Source organism: Narcine bancroftii, chromosome 4, assembly GCF_036971445.1.
Source record: "Narcine bancroftii isolate sNarBan1 chromosome 4, sNarBan1.hap1, whole genome shotgun sequence".
NCBI lineage: Eukaryota > Metazoa > Chordata > Chondrichthyes > Torpediniformes > Narcinidae > Narcine > Narcine bancroftii.
Window position 1 is genome coordinate 41,889,829 of NC_091472.1, and position 16,893 is coordinate 41,906,721.

Consider the following 16,893-nt stretch of genomic DNA (forward strand, 5'->3'; position numbering starts at 1 on the left):
TCAGTACCCCGTCCCCGCCTTCTCTCCGTAACCTTTAATACCCTTATACTGAAGAAATAGATCTAATTCCCTCTTAAATATATTTAATGAACCTGCCTCTACTGCCCTCTGTGGCAATGAATTCCACAGATTCACCACCCTCTGGGTAAAGAAATTCCTCCTCATCTCGGTCCTAAATGGTTTGCCTATTATCCTCAAACCATGGCCCCGGGTTCTGGATTTTCCCATCATTGGAAACATCCCATCTGCATCCATTCTGTCCAGTCCTGCCAGAATTTTATATGTCTCTATGAGATCCCCTCTCAATCTTCTAAACTCCAGGGAGTACAATCCCAATATGGGCAATCTTTCCTCATAAGTCATTCCTGCCATTCCAGGTATCAGCCTGGTGAATCGCCTCTGCACTCCCTCCATTTCAAGAACATCCTTCCTTAGATAAGGTGACCAAAACTGCACACAATACTCCAAGTGTGGTCTCACCAAGGCCCTGTACAGCTGCAGTAAGGTATCCTTGTTCCTAGACTCAAACCCTCTTGATATGAAGGCCAACATACCATTTGCCTTTTTAACCGCCTGCTGTACCTGCATGCTCGCCTTCAGAGACTGATGTACAAGGACCCCTAGGTCTCTCTGCACTTCCCCATCTCTTAATCTATTGCCATTCAAATAGTAATCTGCACTCCGGTTTGTATTACCAAAGTGGATAACCTCACATTTATCCACATTGTAGTGCATTTTCAATGTTTCTGCCCAGTCCCTCAATTTATCCAAATCACACTGGAGCTTCCTGACCCCCTCTTCCGTGCACACAACCCCTCCTAGCTTAGTGTCATCTGCAAATTTGGAGATATTACATCCAATCCCCTCATCCAGATCATTAATGTAAATTGTGAACAGCTGGGGTCCCAGTACAGATCCCTGTGGCACCCCACTGGTCACCGCCTGCCACTCAGAAAATGAGCCATTTATCCCAACTCTCTGTCTTCTACCTGCCAGCCAGTTCTCAATCCACATCAATACCTTGCCCCCAATCCCATGAGCCTTGATTTTGTAAGCCAGTCGTTTATGAGGGACCTTATCGAAGGCCTTTTGGAAGTCCAGGTATACCACATCCACTGGCTCTCCCCCATCTAATTTACCTGTCACCATCTCAAAGAATTCCAATAGATTTGTCAAGCACGATTTACCTTTTGTAAATCCATGTTGACTCCGTCCAATCCCTTCTCTGCTAGTCATATGCTCCGCTATTACATCCTTAATAATGGATTCCATCATTTTGCCCACTACTGATGTAAGGCTCACTGGCCGATAATTCTCCGTTTTTTCTCTACCCCCCTTTTTAAATAGTGGGGTAACATTAGCTACCAACCAATCCATGGGTACTGATCCTGAGTCTATCGAGTTCTGGAAAATAATTCTTAAAGCATCTGCTATCTGAATGGCCACTTCCTTGAGTACCCTAGGATGTAGAATATCAGGCCCTTGGGATTTATCTGCCTTCAATCCCATCAATTTCCCCAAGACCATGTCCTTAGAGATACTGATTTCTTTCAGTTCCTCCCTTGCATTAGTCTCTATGTTTCCCAACATCCTTGGGAGGTTATTTGTATCCTCTCTTGTAAAAACAGAACTAAAGTAAGAATTTAATTGGTCTGCCATTTCCTTATTCCCCATTATATATTCCCCTGATTCCGACTGCAAAGGACCTACTCTGGATTTCACCAATCTTTTCCTCTTGACATATTTATAAAAGCTTTTGCAGTCGGTTTTTATATTTGCTGCAAGCTTACTTTCGTAATTTATTTTTGCTCTCTTGATTAATCCCTTTGTCCTCCTTTGCTGCATCTTGAACTGCTCCCAGTCTTCGGTTGTGGTACTTTTTTTGGCCATTTGATATGCTCTCTCTTTGGACCCAATGCTGTCTCTAATTTCCCTTGTTATCCATGGTTGAGTCACCTTTTTTTGTTTTTTTTTTATGCCAAACCGGTATAAACAATTTTTGATCTTTTTGATCAGGATGGAGAAGTTCACGGGTCAGGTGAAATCATCAAAAATGTGGGCACCAAGGAATTTGAAACTTGATACCCATTCCACTACAACTCCACTGATATAGATATGAGCATGAGTGTGGCTCCCAGCACACCTGAAGTCCACAATGATCTCCTTAGTCTTCTGGATATTAAGGGCCAGATTATTATCAGCACACTACATGGCCAGGTGCTGGACCTCATCCTTGTAGGCTGTCTCATCATCACCTCTAATCAGGCCGAACATTGTTGTGTTGTCTGCGAACTTGATTATGGTGTTAGAACCATGTACAGGATCACAGTCATAGGTGAAAAGGGAGTACTGAAGACAGCTCACCACAGAGCCCTGGGGTACGCCAGTTTTCAAGGTGAGAATGAAGGAGAAGAGGTTGTCTAACTTAATACATTGGGGTCTATTAGACAGATAGTCCAAGAACCAGTTGCAGAGGGATGGGCTGATACTAAGCTGCCAAAGTTTGGCGATCAGCTTGGAGGGAATCACAGTATTAAATGCCGAACTAAAGTCAAGGAACAGCATTCTGACATAAGAGTTGAGCTGTTCAAGTGGGTCAGGGCAGAGTGAAATGTCGTGGAAATGACATCCTCAGTCGACCTATTGGTGCGATAGGCAAATTGATGGAGTCCAGGGTGGAGGGCAAATATGATTTCAAATATGATTGAACTAGTCTCTCAAAACACTTTGCAATTATGGGTGTAAGTCCAACTGGACAGAAGTAACAATGGAATAGAACCCAACAATCCAAATACCTGAGGATTCCACCCCCACCCATCCCGCACAAATATTCAGCAAATGGTCTTGATCCATGTTGTAATTCAAGGTTTGAAAGCTCAGAAAATCTACCATGTACTTAGTCATTTAGAATATAAGAACATAAGAAATAGGAGCCTGGTCCTCCATTCAATGAGATTGTGGCTGATTTAATGATAGGCTCATTTCCACCCTCTTGCCTTTTCATCATATCCCTTAATTCCCCAACTTTGTAAAAAATCTATCCATCTTTGTCTTAAATACATTTACTGAGGAAGCCTCCACTGCTTCAAAGGGCATCCTCTGGGAAAAGCAGTTCCTCCTCATCTCAGTCATAAATCTGGATTTTGAGGCTATGTCCCCTAGTTCTAGTCTCCCCCATCAATGGGAACAACTTGCCTACTTCCATCTTATTTATCTGTTTCATAATTTTATACATTTCTATAAGATTTCCTCTCATTCTTCTAAATTCAAGTGAATTGATGACTCAATCTCTCCTCATAGGCTAACATCCTCATCTCTGGAACCAATCTGGTGAACCTCCTCTGCACCACCTCCAAAGCCAGTACATAGCAAGACGATTTGAGTACAGGAGTACAGAGATCCTGCTACAGCTGTACAGGGCCTTGGTGAAACCAAATCTGGAGTACTGCGTGCAGTTTTGGTCTCCTTATCCGAGGAAGGACATCCTTGCCATGGAGGGGGTGCAGAGAAGATTCACTAGAATGATACCAGGGATGGAAGGATTTGCATATGAAGAAAGGTTGGATAGACTTGGCCTGTATTCTCTGGAATTTAGAAGATTGAGAGGGGATCTTATAGAAACATAAAATTCTTAAGGGTTTAGACAGACTAGACCCAGATAGGCTGTTTCCAATGCTGGGAAAAAAAACTAGAACCAGGGGCCACAGTTTAAGAATAAGGGGGAAGTTTTTTAGGACTGAGATGAGGAAAAATTTCTTCTCTCAGAGAGTGGTGGATCTGTGGAATTCTTTACCACAGGAAGTCTTTGAGGCGGTTCCTTGTCAATATTTAAGAGTAGGTTATATTTGGCCCTTGTGGTTAAAGGGATCAAAGGGTATGAGGAGAAGGCAGGAACCGGGTACTGATCAACCATGATCATATTTAATGGCAGTGTAGGCTTGAAGGAACAAATGGCTTACTCCTGCACCTATTTTTCTATGTTTCTATCCTTCCTCAAGGAAGGAGATCAGAATTGCATGCAGGACTCCAAATGCGGCTTCACTAGTACCTTGTACAGTTGCAGCATAACCACCCTGCACCTAAATTAAATCCCTCTAGCAAAGAAGGCCAACATTCCATTTACCTTCTTGATAACCTGTTGTCCCTGCAAACCAACCTTTTGGAATTCATGCAGAAACACTCCCAGTTGTCATTAGATGGAACAAAATGGAGAAAATACCAGTGGCAACAGAGTCTGTTTTTAGACTAATGTGCATTTGGGTTTTATGCTGGGAAACAGGTGTCTCACGGCTGCAACCCATAATTTATGCTGCAACATCTGGCCTGTTTAAATTGGCTGCATCAAGTTACAGCTACTCGATTTCTTTTTGTTGGCTTACAATTCTGCTTTTTTAGCAAAGGATGGATTTGGTCACCCATATATCAGGCTGTTTTATCTGTGAGGTGATGATTTGAATCCTGTTGTCTGGTCCACAAATGCATTGCATTTTTCAGTTATTGAATGTCATCATGGGAAGGAACACTTTGGTTTATGCCTAAGACTGCCAGCACGGATTGTTGTTATAAAAAATTCTGCAGATGCTCGATTGTCTTTTAATACACAAAAGTGCTGGAGAAACTCAGCAGGTCTCTCAGCGTGCAAAGATATATAACCAACATTTCGGGCTTGAGCCCTTGAACAAGTCAAGTCAAATTTATTATCATCCAATTGCATAAGTACAACCCGATGAAACAGGTTTGGCAAGAATGCATATGCAGGGGAAGTATTCATATATACAAATAAATAAATAAATATTTTTTTCATGAATATGAGAGTCTCGGTTAATGCGAGCAGTTCCTTTGGTCATTCAGCATTTTCACTGACCGTGGGAAGAAACTATTTCTCAGCCTGGTGATGCTGGTTCTGATATTCTTGTATCCCTTCCCCGATGAGAGCAGCTTAAAGATGCTGTGTGCAGGGTGGAGGGGGTTCTCATTGATTTTGCACACCCTCTTCAGACATTGATCCTGGTAAATTATGTCGATGGGGGGGTGGGGTGGTGGCAAGGAGACTCCAGTGATCCTCTCTCCCACATTTATGGTCCTGTGGATTAACCTCTATTCCATTTCTCTGCAGCCACCATACTGCACTGTGATGAAGCCAGCCAGGATGCTTTCTCAGGTTCCTATAGAAGGTTGACATGATGTGGCAGGTAGCCTTTTCTGTTTCAGTCTCATCTGGAAGTGCAGTTGCTATTGTGCCTTCCTGACAAGTGAGGCATGAGCAAAAAGTAGACATGTGCTTGAATAACAAGGTGCGGTGAGGAGGGAAGAAGGGGTAGGGGAGAAACACAGGCTAACAGGCAAGAAGTGGATATGGGCAGGAGGACAGAAGAAAAAGTTGCTGGGAAGTGTTGGGGAAGGGTAGTTCTCTGAATAGAGAGGAAAGGGGTGAGGAACTGGAGGAAAGAAGATTGGGGGGGGGGGGGGACCTAACGGAAACCAGAGAAGTCATTGTTAATGCCATCTGACTGGAGAGTGTCTAGTCGGAATTAGGTGCAGTGAGGCTTGTCCCTCTTTTTGTATTCTTTTCCTGTTCTTGTTGATGCTGCAAATCAAGCCATTATTGATCTCTCCTAAGCACTTTTCCTTTGGCTCTAAACATGTGAGGATGACCTTGAGATGATCTCACATTTACCTATTAACCAATGAGGAAACGAGAACCCCTTTCAGTAATTCTCACTGAGAGACAGCCTTGGTAAATTAAGGTGCATTTTAGCAGCTTTGGCGAGGGAAGGATAATGAGTTACTTGATTTTGTTTTGATGCATATTTGGTTTAACGTTACACAGCAACATTATCAGGGGAACTGTGCGGAGAAGTTATTGCGGACACTGACTGAAAACTGAAGGATCATCCATCACATACCACGGACCACCTACCTAGAGTAATAATGAGCTCTAACTTTCTTGCTTTTTGAGAAGCCTTGTAATCTTTATGGTAATAAAAAAAAGTTTATAGTAGCATAAAAGAACTGTATAATAATATAAAACTATAATAATATAAAAGTGATCGGTGAATAAAGCAGAATCATGGGTCTGGAGGGCTGAAGCATTGGGCCACAGCAATAAAAGTGCCAGTTTTGCAAAATTCTTGCCAAACTTGTCCAAGTTTTAAAGTTCAAGTTCAAGTTTATTGTCACATGTATCAAAAAATGCAGTGATAGAGACATTTAGTGAGCATACAACAAATAAGACATGGTACAGAGTTACAGATCTGCAGAGAGGGAGAGAGAGCGCAGTTGGTACAGGGCATAGGCAATATTGTTTTACTATTTTGGGGTTCTTTAAGACTCTGGGAATGGCGAGAAAGAAACTGTCCTTAAATCTGGTGGTGCATGATCTCATACTTGTGTATCTTCGTCGTGACAGGAGGAGAGCTGAGGAGAGTATTGCTGGGGTGGGATAAATCTTTAAGTATTTTGGCTGCTTTTCCAAGACAGCAGGAGTTCTAGATGGAGTTGATAGAGGGTGCGAGGGAGAATTTATTTTACATTATTGTCAAAGTACATACATGACACCAAATACAACCTTGGGATTCCTTTTTCCTGTGGGCATGCCAGAATTAACAGTAATTGGTAGAACAAAAAACAAACAGTACACAGCATAAACATGCAAACAAATAAAAGAACTGTAAACAAATAGTGAATGTAAACAAACTGATTTTGCAAAAGAAAATCAATAAAGTGCACAAGTAAAGGTCCTTCAATGAGGCTCTGATTGAGTTTGTTGTTGAGGAGTCTGATGGTGCAGCAGCTGTTCTTGAACCTGATGATGTGAATCTTGTGGCCCCTAGACCTCTTTCCTGACAGCAGTGACAACAGAGCATGTGCTGGGTGGTGTGGGTCTTTGATGATTGCTGCTGCATTCCCTGTAGATGTATCCAATAGTGGGGAGAGTTTTGCCTGTGTCCTGGTCTGTGTCCACTACCTTTTGGAGGGCTTTATGCTCAGGGGTATTGGTGTTCCAATACCAGTCCACGATGCAGCTGCTCTGCACACTTTCCACCACACCTCTTCAGAAATTTGCCAGGGTTTCTGATGTCATACCAAACCACTGCAGACTCCTGAGGAAGTAGAGGCACTGATGTGCTTTCTTCACGATGCCATTGGTGTGTTGGGTCCAGGAAAGATCCTCTGAGATGGTGACTCCCAAGAACCTACATTTGGTCACCCTCTTCACCTTTGATCCTCCAATAATATGTGATGGCCTGAGCCACATTCACAACCTTTGCGTATCCAGCTGAAAGAACACGTTCGATTAACCTCAGGATTCCACGATAGGGAGGGGAAAATGACCCAGAGCTGCTCCTCCTGATCATCATCAGACACAACTTACTGTGAGCAGGCATCAGTTTCCTGTGGTTCCTTGGCTGGGATAGAATCCTAGCCACAGCAGCTTCCCAAAACCCTGGGCACCTTTAAAAGTTGTGTCTCTGCTCTAATTTTGTTATCCAGATGAAGTTTGGGTGGTTATTGTGCTGGTGTTGGGATGAAATCTGAGTTGAAGTCTCTATGTTGTTGGCTGAAGCTGCTGCAGCCCCTGTCTCCCATGGACCTCTGGTATCTAGCTATTGCATCTACTTCTTCTCTTTGGCTTGGCTTCGCGGACGAAGATTTATGGAGGGGGTAAAAAGTCCACATCAGCTGCAGGCTCGTTTGTGGCTGACAAGTCCGATGCGGGACAGGCATCTACTACAGCTTTATCAAAGCAGGTGAGATCCCTGTGGATTCTTGGTTCTGGACCTTAGCCAGCGATACTCAAGATATAACAGAAATAATGGCCTTCTGGTATTCCTACTTGTTATTCCTACTTGTTATTCCTACTTGTTATTCCTACTTGTTATTTGGGAAGAGTTGTATGTGTGCCTCCATCAGTCTTCACAAACAGTTACCCAAAATGCTGTGACATCTGTAATATGCCCACTGCTTCATTAGGAGTAGATCACCCATTTGACCTTTGTCCTCCCACGAGTTCAGTACGTGCCAGTTGAGGCCATATGGTCCTCGCTCTGCTACTGTTGCTGCTTGCAGCCATGTTGCCAATTCATGCTTGTGCATGAACAATGACACATGAACTATGAGAAAGAGCTGGCAGACAAAACTTAGTTTCATCAGGATAGCTGAAGGGAAAGGAGAAAACTGCTGGGATAAGAGGAAAGGGATTGAAAAGGGCAATCAGGGATCATTCTAATCTTTTTTGATGGACCATTTTTAAATAAGAAGGGATACTGAGATGTAAACAAATGAGATTACAGATGCTGGAAAACTGGAAATCCTGGAGGAACTCAACCAGTCAGATGGCATCCACGGAAGGCAATGGGCCGAAACCCTTCATAGAAGTGAGCATAAATCTGAATAAAAGGGTGGGGGAAGGGGTGGGGTGCAGGTTGGCAGATTTTTTATTTTTAAAAATTTAGAGACAGTGACAAGTCCTTCTGGCCCATCATCCAAATACATCTATTAATCTTCAAGCCTCTCATGTTTTTGGAACGTGTGAGAAAATCAGAGCACTCGGAGGATACCCACATTTCACGGGGAGAATGATAGGCGAACATGGGTGGGAGGGGAAGAAAAAAATAAGAAGCTGGGTGATAGGAGGAAGAGGTCAAGGGCTGAGGAAGATGCATTCTGATAGGAGAAAGGAAGGGAAGGAGTGGGGAGCAGAAGGAGGGAAGGTAAAGGTGATGGGCAGGTAGAGAGAGAGAGAGGGGAGGGCTAAGAGAAGGAAAGGAAAAGGGGAAATGAGATAAGGGAAAGGAAGGATTGGAACAGGGTTGGTTTAGAAAACAAGGGTTTAATTACTCTGGACAAAGATTTTGCTTCATGAACACTTTTGGGTGTATTTATGGATTTCGGACTGCATATCTTTTTTTTTAAACGTAACCTATTTTTGTGATTTTCTGTCATATTTTAAGTCTATTCCATGCATAGAAAACCATGAAATGCATCATGTTATTGAAAATTAATTTTCTGCATTCGCATTTGGACTTCTTCCCTCCTGATCTTGAAGCAGTCAGTGATGAACATGGTGAAAAGTTTCACCAGGACATTGCAACCATGGAAAAGCGGTATCATCAGTGCTGGCCGACTATTGTTGGATGCTGACACAAGAGGCATCAGATGCTGAGTACAAATGAAAATCAGCGGCAAAACATTTTTAGGTCAGTTGAACTAATGCAACGTGTCAGCGTCATCATGAGATTAAACTTGCTAAATTCAATAAAAGTTAATGTTCCTATGTGATAGAGCAAATCTGAAATGATTTTTATGTTCAGAATAAAGCTGTATATTATAATGCTCAATTTTGTTCCAGGAAGCAAACCATTTGAAACAATTTGCTGTCTAGTGTTACCAGAAATTCATGTAATCCATGTTGATGCCATCTAGTTGGAGAAAGCTAAGATGTAATATAAGCTGCTGTTCCTCCAATCTGCATGTAGACTGTGGTATAACATGTTGGTATGGGAGTTGGAATTAGAATTAAAGAAGTTTGCCACTGGGACATCCTGGTTGCTGCAGCAGGCAGACCGAAGGTGCTCAATGAAGTGATTCACCAAGTCTGTGTTCAGTGTTGCTGATGTGGAGGAGGCTACATCAGGAGCACAGGATATAGCAAATGACCACTGGAGACTGCAGGTGAGGTGTTGCCTCACTTGGAAGGACTGTTTGGGGCCCTGAGTGGCAGTGAAAGACAAGGTGTTGGTGCAAGTGTAGAACTTGGTGCAGTCACTGTGATTGGTGCAGGGGGTGATTAATGGGAAAGGACGAGTGGACAAGGGATGAAGGTTTTTTGACTGAAACATTGACTATGAAGGAAACTGAAAACATGACTTGCATTTTAAAAACTCAGATCCTTACTGCACCTAAAGATTAAAATAGACGAGTACAATTAGAACATGTTTCTCTGTACTTTGCCACACCTTTGCTTCAAATTGTTAGTTACTCCCTGACAGTCAGACTGTGTGGTATGTATTCGAGTTGGAAAACTTGAAATTAAGCCAGTATTGCAAGATATAATTTAGACACTTCAAGAAAATTATCTTCATGAACGTCATTGATGAGTTATGCAATAGGAAGCTATTAATTAATTTGTTCAACAAAACACCAATTATTGAATTACAAGGGATGTTCGGCAAGTTTTAACCATTTCAATGGCACAGCTTAAGTAAGACTCATCAAGAATAGCTTTAATATATGCAGGAAACATGTCAGGACTGCACAGTACATTGTTTGAACCAGAGCCTGTTCTCACTTGCAAGCATACTGAATTTTCCCTTCCCTAATTCTGGGGTACTGAACCCCTGTGATGTCCCTAACTCAGCCCTGGAGAGAGATCTTAACTCTGGTTATGAATGCCCCTGATATCTACCTGTGTCTCTGACTCATGCAAAGACACCAGTCATTATATTTAACTATTGGCTGTCCTATAAATGTGGTCTGGAGGGGAATTCACGTGAGATTACAAAGGAGAAGTACAGAAAATACCTTCAAGGGTGATCTTAAATCTGAAGAACAGGGAGACATAAACAGCAATACCTATCATTACATAAACTCTGGAGAATGTTATCATCATACTCCTGACGGATGGGAACCTATGATAGTAGATGAGGTGAGGAAGGTAGCTATAAAAATTTGTCTGCTATGAAATAGGAATGTTTTTTGAAAACCCATATAGTACAACTACAGGTTAAAATTAGATTAAAAAATAAAGAATTTGAAACAAATATTTAAATTTAGGTATATAGCATGGTAACAGGCCCTTTTGGCCTACGAGCCTGTGCCGCCCAATTACACCGAATTGAACAACAAGCTCCATATGTTTTGTAGGGTGGGAGGAAACCGGAGCACCTGGAGGAAACCCGCACAGATGCAGGGAGAACGTACAAACTCCTTACAGACCACGCTGGCGCTGTCACAGTGCCACATTAGCCACCACGCTAACCATACCGTCCAGTTACCTGGAACAGTACCTTTCACTGAACAGCAATTGAATCAAGGCTGTAGGGGCATGAAGTAGATTTTTAAACAATTGAGGGAGGTGTGTCAGATATTTCCGGAGCTGCCAGCTGTTATTGTTAAATGAAAAGCAGTAGTACCAGGCAGTAAGGGTGGTGGCCTTTGTATTTCACTGATGAACCAACTGTTTTAACACGACATCTTATCCACAATCCATCTGGAATCCATCCATCAGGGTCGAAAACTAACCAACTTTTCTGACCAAACCACTTCTTATCTTGCACTGCACACCTTTGGTCAATTGAAACCGCAGGTTCTTGAATCATAGAGCTCTTGAGCTACAGCCCATTGCACAGCAGTATAAAACAACAATTTAATTAGCAATTTAAAAAATGCTCCATAATTGAGTCAAGCACTCAGCACCCTTCACACCCAAATCAATGCTTGTTAAATCCTCTCCTGTGCCACTTTGAAAAACATTAGTCAGTCATGATTTAAAATATGTTAACAAATCCATAGTTGTCCATTTTATCATGAATACCAATAAAAAAAGACTGGAAATACAGGGCTCACTCCACCTCTGAGGTCAGAAGCAAAAAAAGTAGAGGATGAATTCTATTAGCCTCATGGCACTGTAGACACCCATGAGTAGATCAAACGGTGAAAACTAAGGTTGTTGGAAATCTGAAAAAAAACCTCAAAATAGTCATCAGGTCAGGCAGCATCTGAGGAAAGGCATTCTCTGTTTAACTCTGCTTTTACTCTGTTCCTCTTTTCATAGATGCTGCTTGACCTGTTTGAGTACATCCATCGGTTTTTGTCTTTATTCTGCAGACGAGGATCAAGAAGAATTCAACTGGAATGAGGTATAATTGGAATTTGTATGTGAGCTTATGTGTGGCAAAAAGACATAGAGGAGTTACATGCTTTCAATGTGGAAGAGAATGTTGGAGTGTCAGTTGAGGAAGTTTGCGCCATATGCAAACATACTTTCTTTTTTAAAATATTTTTATTGAGTTTAACATCAATTTACATATGAAATTTAAAGAAAAACACATAACAAGTCATCTCATATAGATACAAGTGCACAAAAAAAGGGATGGAACTACATTAGACAGTTCCTTAATCCACATGTGGAACAAGTTGTGAATTAATCTAAGATAGTCATGTTAAACCCATATTTACCAAATTAATCCAAATAAAAAATTGAGGAAAAAAAGAAAAACAAACAAACAAAAAAACAACTTAAAAAATAAATCATATCTACCCCTTCCCTCTAATCAAGGTAACCTTGTAAAAGAAAAGGGAACTTATAGAACAGATAGTGACCTCCAGATGTCAGACAGAAAATCTCCAGAATATTCAAAATTCTTAATTCTTCCAATCATGAGAGCATTCTGTGAATGGGCCCCACATCTTTACAAATTGAAACTTTCCATCTTTAATGTTGTATCTAATTTTCTCGAAGCTTAAATAGGGCATTGGATCATGTAACCACTATGGATGGGTAGGTGAGAAATCTTCTTTCCATTTCAATAAAATTGCTCGTCTGGCTATCAGCGTGGTAAAGGCTAAAGCTTCATCCTGAGATGCAGACAGAGGTATATCTGGTTCACATGAAAGTACAAACAAAGCAATTAATAGACATGGTTCAATTTTAATCTTAAAAATTGTTGATAACTTTTGGAAAATGTCTTTACAAAATCTCTCTAAATTTGGGCACTCCCACAACATGTGCATCAGTGAAGCTTCAAAATTTTACACGTACTTTCAATTTGTTATTGATTTGATTCTGATAACTGGTAAATCTTGTTTAAATTGACCTTCTTTGGTTTATCTTCAGGTGGTTCCTCTCCTGAATGGTAATTTTCAAAATGATCAAGTTGCCACATATGAGGCTCCGCAGCCCCTTTATTCATCTTCATAGAAAACATCAGTAGTCCCAGATTGGATCCATTGGCTAGGATCTGTTATGCAGCAACAAATTACTTCTCCATTATCGTTGTACTTATTTCCACCAGGGTTGGCAGGAGAAGCACTGGAGATCACATATATTTTTCCCTGGAAGTCAGGGATAAATCCAAAGTTACCAGTTATGTTCATTATCCAATAATTCCTGTGGAGAAGAACCATCTGAGGATGCTCAGCTACCGTTTGGAGAAAGCTGCACAGCTGTAAAGCTATTCTGCAACAGTCCCAGAGAACAGCAGACACCTGACGACCCACTGCTTAAAGAATCATTGCTTGTCATAGAATTATAAAGCATGGAACAGGCCCTTCAGCCCAACTAATGCCAACCAAGTTAGCATTCTGGGTTAGTGTGACCTTGTGAAGCTTATAATGAAGAACAGGTATTTAGACAAAATATAATCCATTGGACTTGACCTCCGAAATCTTCACCTGGATGTAAAGTCATGTGGCTCATTTGGACCTGGGAAAATGTACTTTGTTCGGTGCTTGATTTAAAAGGCCTGGAACTTTGATCAGGGGAACACAAGTGTGAGCAGATTTCCAAAGACATTCCTTTGGATTGCAAAGAAAGCTGGACCTATGACATGTCTGTGTGTATCTTTACAATTTTCTACCTCTGCTGGACTTTATTTAAAAAATTTGGAATTTTAACCTGGAGTGCTGGTTTATCTACCAAGAATTAATTTCAGTCTTTTCCAGGTGTTAGGAACACATGTCAAAACTGGCAGATGTTGACAGGAAATAGGAAAAAAAACCTTAACCGCTGCGCCAGCTTTTGAAATGCTATTGTCTTTCTGACGTTTTCTGATTTGTGTGGTCATCTGAGGCAGTTAGAGGGATCAAAATCTACAGAGCCATGTTGTTTCTTTGGCAAAGGCTTCTCCTGTTCATTGGTGTTGCTGATCCTTCGCACCAGTCACCATGGTGCCTGTCCCACTCCCCATTTTACTGACACCCAATTCCAGCAAGTATCCTGAAGGCAGAGTTCAAATTGCAGCACTCACCAGCTGTTTTATCTTTGGGAACACCTGCAAACCACTTGTAGCTACAGGCAAGCGGGTAACATTAACTATCTGTCCAAGTTAACAAGACTCCTCTTGTGTGTCAGATGCACTCATATCAGATGAGACCCAGGCTCTGCTGTTTATGCTGGGTTTAATTTTACCTCAATCTGTCATTCACCAAAAATATTTCACTTTTATTTTTCAGTAAATATCTTTTCCATTAGAAAAACCTTTCTTTAACCCCATACAGGCATTTATCTGGATACCTATTATTTCTTAATTCAGTGTCATTGTTTATTTGAAGGATGAACTTGTTTTAGTAAAAATAATGAGCTAAAATCTATGTTGTTGCCAGCCATGTGGTCCACAATGGCATGATGGCACTACAGAGGTTGTCGTAATGGGAAAATAAATACACCCAGGGCCACTTAGAGCCAAGAATGGATGTGATATTTGTGGATGGATTTGTAAATGATGTGAAGTAGGCAAGAACAATTTGCTGTTCGCAGATTGATAGTGTTGGTAAGAAGGCGCATGGTGTTTTGACTTCATTAACCGTGGGATGGTGTTTAATGTTCAGCTATATCGGTATCAGAATTTATTGTCATGAACAAGTCATAAAGTTTTGTTTTTTGTGGCAGCGTCATAGTGTAAACATCCATATTATAAATCATCTTACAACAATAAATATTAAAAAAAAAAATAGTGCACGAAAAGTAAGGCAGGAATCTGATGGCAGCGGGCAAGAAGCTGTCTTCTTGTGCCGCTGAGTGCTCGTCTTTAGGCTCCTGTACCTTTTCCCCGATGGTAGCAGAGTGAAGAGGGCATGGCTTGGGTGGTGGGGGTCTTTTAGATTTGAGGCTGTTTTTTAAGACACTGTCTCACGTAGATGTTCTTGATGGAGTGAAGTCTGGTACCTGTGATGTCGCAAGCTTTTTCTTGTCCTGAGATTTGGCGCCTCCATACCAGACAGTGATGCAACCAGCCAGATTGCTCTTCACGGTACACCTGTAGAAGTTTTCGAAATTCTTTGGTAACATACTGGGTCTCCTCAAACACCTCATAAAGTATAGCTGCTGGTGAGCCATCTTTGTGATTGTATCAACATGGAGGCTGCAGGACAGATGCTTGGAGATGATGACACCCAGGAATTTGAAGTTCTTGACCCTCTCCAATACTGAGCCCAAGATGAGGACTGGGCTGTGTTCCCCTGACTTCCTCCTGAAGTCCACATAAGACCTTATTTAGACTCCATTTGGAATATTGTGTTCAAGTCTGGTCACCACACTACAGGAAGGATGTGGATGCTGTAGAGAGGTTGCAAAGGAGATTTACAGGGATGCTACCTGGATTGGAGAGCATGGTTTATGGGAAAAGATTGAGAGAAGTTGGTCTTTTCTCCTTACAATGACGAAGGGTGTGTAAAATGTTGATAGACATTGATCGTAACAATGGCCAGAGGCTTTATCCCAGGGCTGAAATGGCTAACTCGAAGGAGCATAGCTTTCAGGTGCCTAGAAGTAAGTAAAGGGAGAATATAAGAGGGAGGTTTTTTCACACAGAGTGGCAGGTGCATGGAATGCTTTGCCAGCAATGATAGTGGAGGCAGGTAAAATAAGATCTTTGAAGAGACTATTAGATAGATACCTGCACATGGAACTGAGAAAAATGGAGGATTATGCAGTAAGGAAATTCTAGGGAGTTGTTAGAGTTGGTTATTAGTTCAGCACAACACTGTGGGCTGAAGGGCTTTTACAGTGCTGTAGATTTCTATGTTCTATGTTCTAATTTATAAGAATTTGGCAAGGATGGAAGATCTCATTTATAGGGTGTGCTCCGATCCTGTTTTTCAGCAATCAGTGTGGAGTCCTCAGGATTGCAGTTAAGCATCATCTATACACAACCCTAACCAACCAAAGGAATCTTTCTCTGTTGACCATTTTGTACACCAATGGCACACAGAGCAAACTGTGACTGTGAGGGACTGTTGGTGAGTTTGGGGGGAGGTGCTGTCTCTGATGTCTGAATTCAGAAAGCATTACTCTGGGTTCTGTGTGGAAATTCAAACATGTACCTTATTGTATCACTCCTTAGCTATTATTCTTGCATCACTCATGGGATCTAGGCGAATAGAAATAAAAGAGCTGCATGTTATTTGTTTACTCAGAGATCCTCCCTGTTGAGTCAAAAGAAGGCCAGAACTCCAGCAGGTGAACAACTTAAGCAAATATAACACGAGTGTAATGTAATGGACAGGGCTGTTAGCATAACATTTCAGTGCTAGCCAGCCAGATTCAAATTCGTTGCTGTCTGTAAGGAGTTTGTATATTCTTCCTGTGACCAATGCAGGTTTTTCTAGACACTTGGACTTCTTCCCACCCTTAGCAACGTATGAGGTTCGTAGGTTAATCGGCTGTAATTGGCCTTTATACAGGTACACAATCTAAAATCTGGAAAGCTCCAAAAACCGGCAAGTGTGGCAAGAGACAGCAGCGCGAGTTGGGCGGGCGAGGGGGGAGACCGGCAGTGCAAGTCGGGCGGGCGGAGGGGGGGTGGGGAGAGAGATGGCAGTGCGACTGGAAGCGGGGGTGGAGGTGGATACAGCAGCACAATTTGGGTGGGCTTAAATCGGGATTTCCGAAATCTGGAAAAATCCGAAATTCGGAACACACTGTCCCCCAAGGGTTCTGGATAAAGGATTGTGTACCTGTACACACACACACGCACACACACACACACACACACACACACACACACACACACACACACACACACACACACACACACACACACACACACACACACACACACACATGGAATGGCATGTTGGGGAGAGGAAAGGGTTTCCTTTATACATTAGCCGAACAGAATTGTTGGCGTCACAGGAGAGACGGCAGATGCTGGAATTTGGAGCAACACTCTG

At 41.9% G+C, this 16,893-nt stretch overlaps 2 long non-coding RNA genes across 3 annotated transcripts in view; one reads left to right on the forward strand and one right to left on the reverse strand.

Moving 5' to 3' along the window:
- The window catches only part of LOC138760495 (uncharacterized), a 49,844-nt gene that overhangs the window by 12,172 nt on the left and 20,779 nt on the right, over positions 1-16,893 (reverse strand). Inside the window, exons 2-3 of one of the 2 annotated variants that reach the window (XR_011355658.1) lie at positions 16,045-16,091; positions 12,164-12,602 (exon numbers count right to left, since the gene is read on the reverse strand). The exons of the other annotated variant lie outside the window; for it this stretch is intronic. This is a non-coding gene — a long non-coding RNA (uncharacterized lncRNA). Of the gene's footprint in view, positions 1-12,163; positions 12,603-16,044; positions 16,092-16,893 lie in introns of those variants that run through there. 2 annotated transcript variants of the gene reach the window in all.
- Positions 11,774-13,617, forward strand: LOC138760496 (uncharacterized). Its single transcript, XR_011355659.1, has 2 exons — positions 11,774-11,861; positions 12,839-13,617. It is a non-coding gene; the product is annotated as an uncharacterized lncRNA (long non-coding RNA).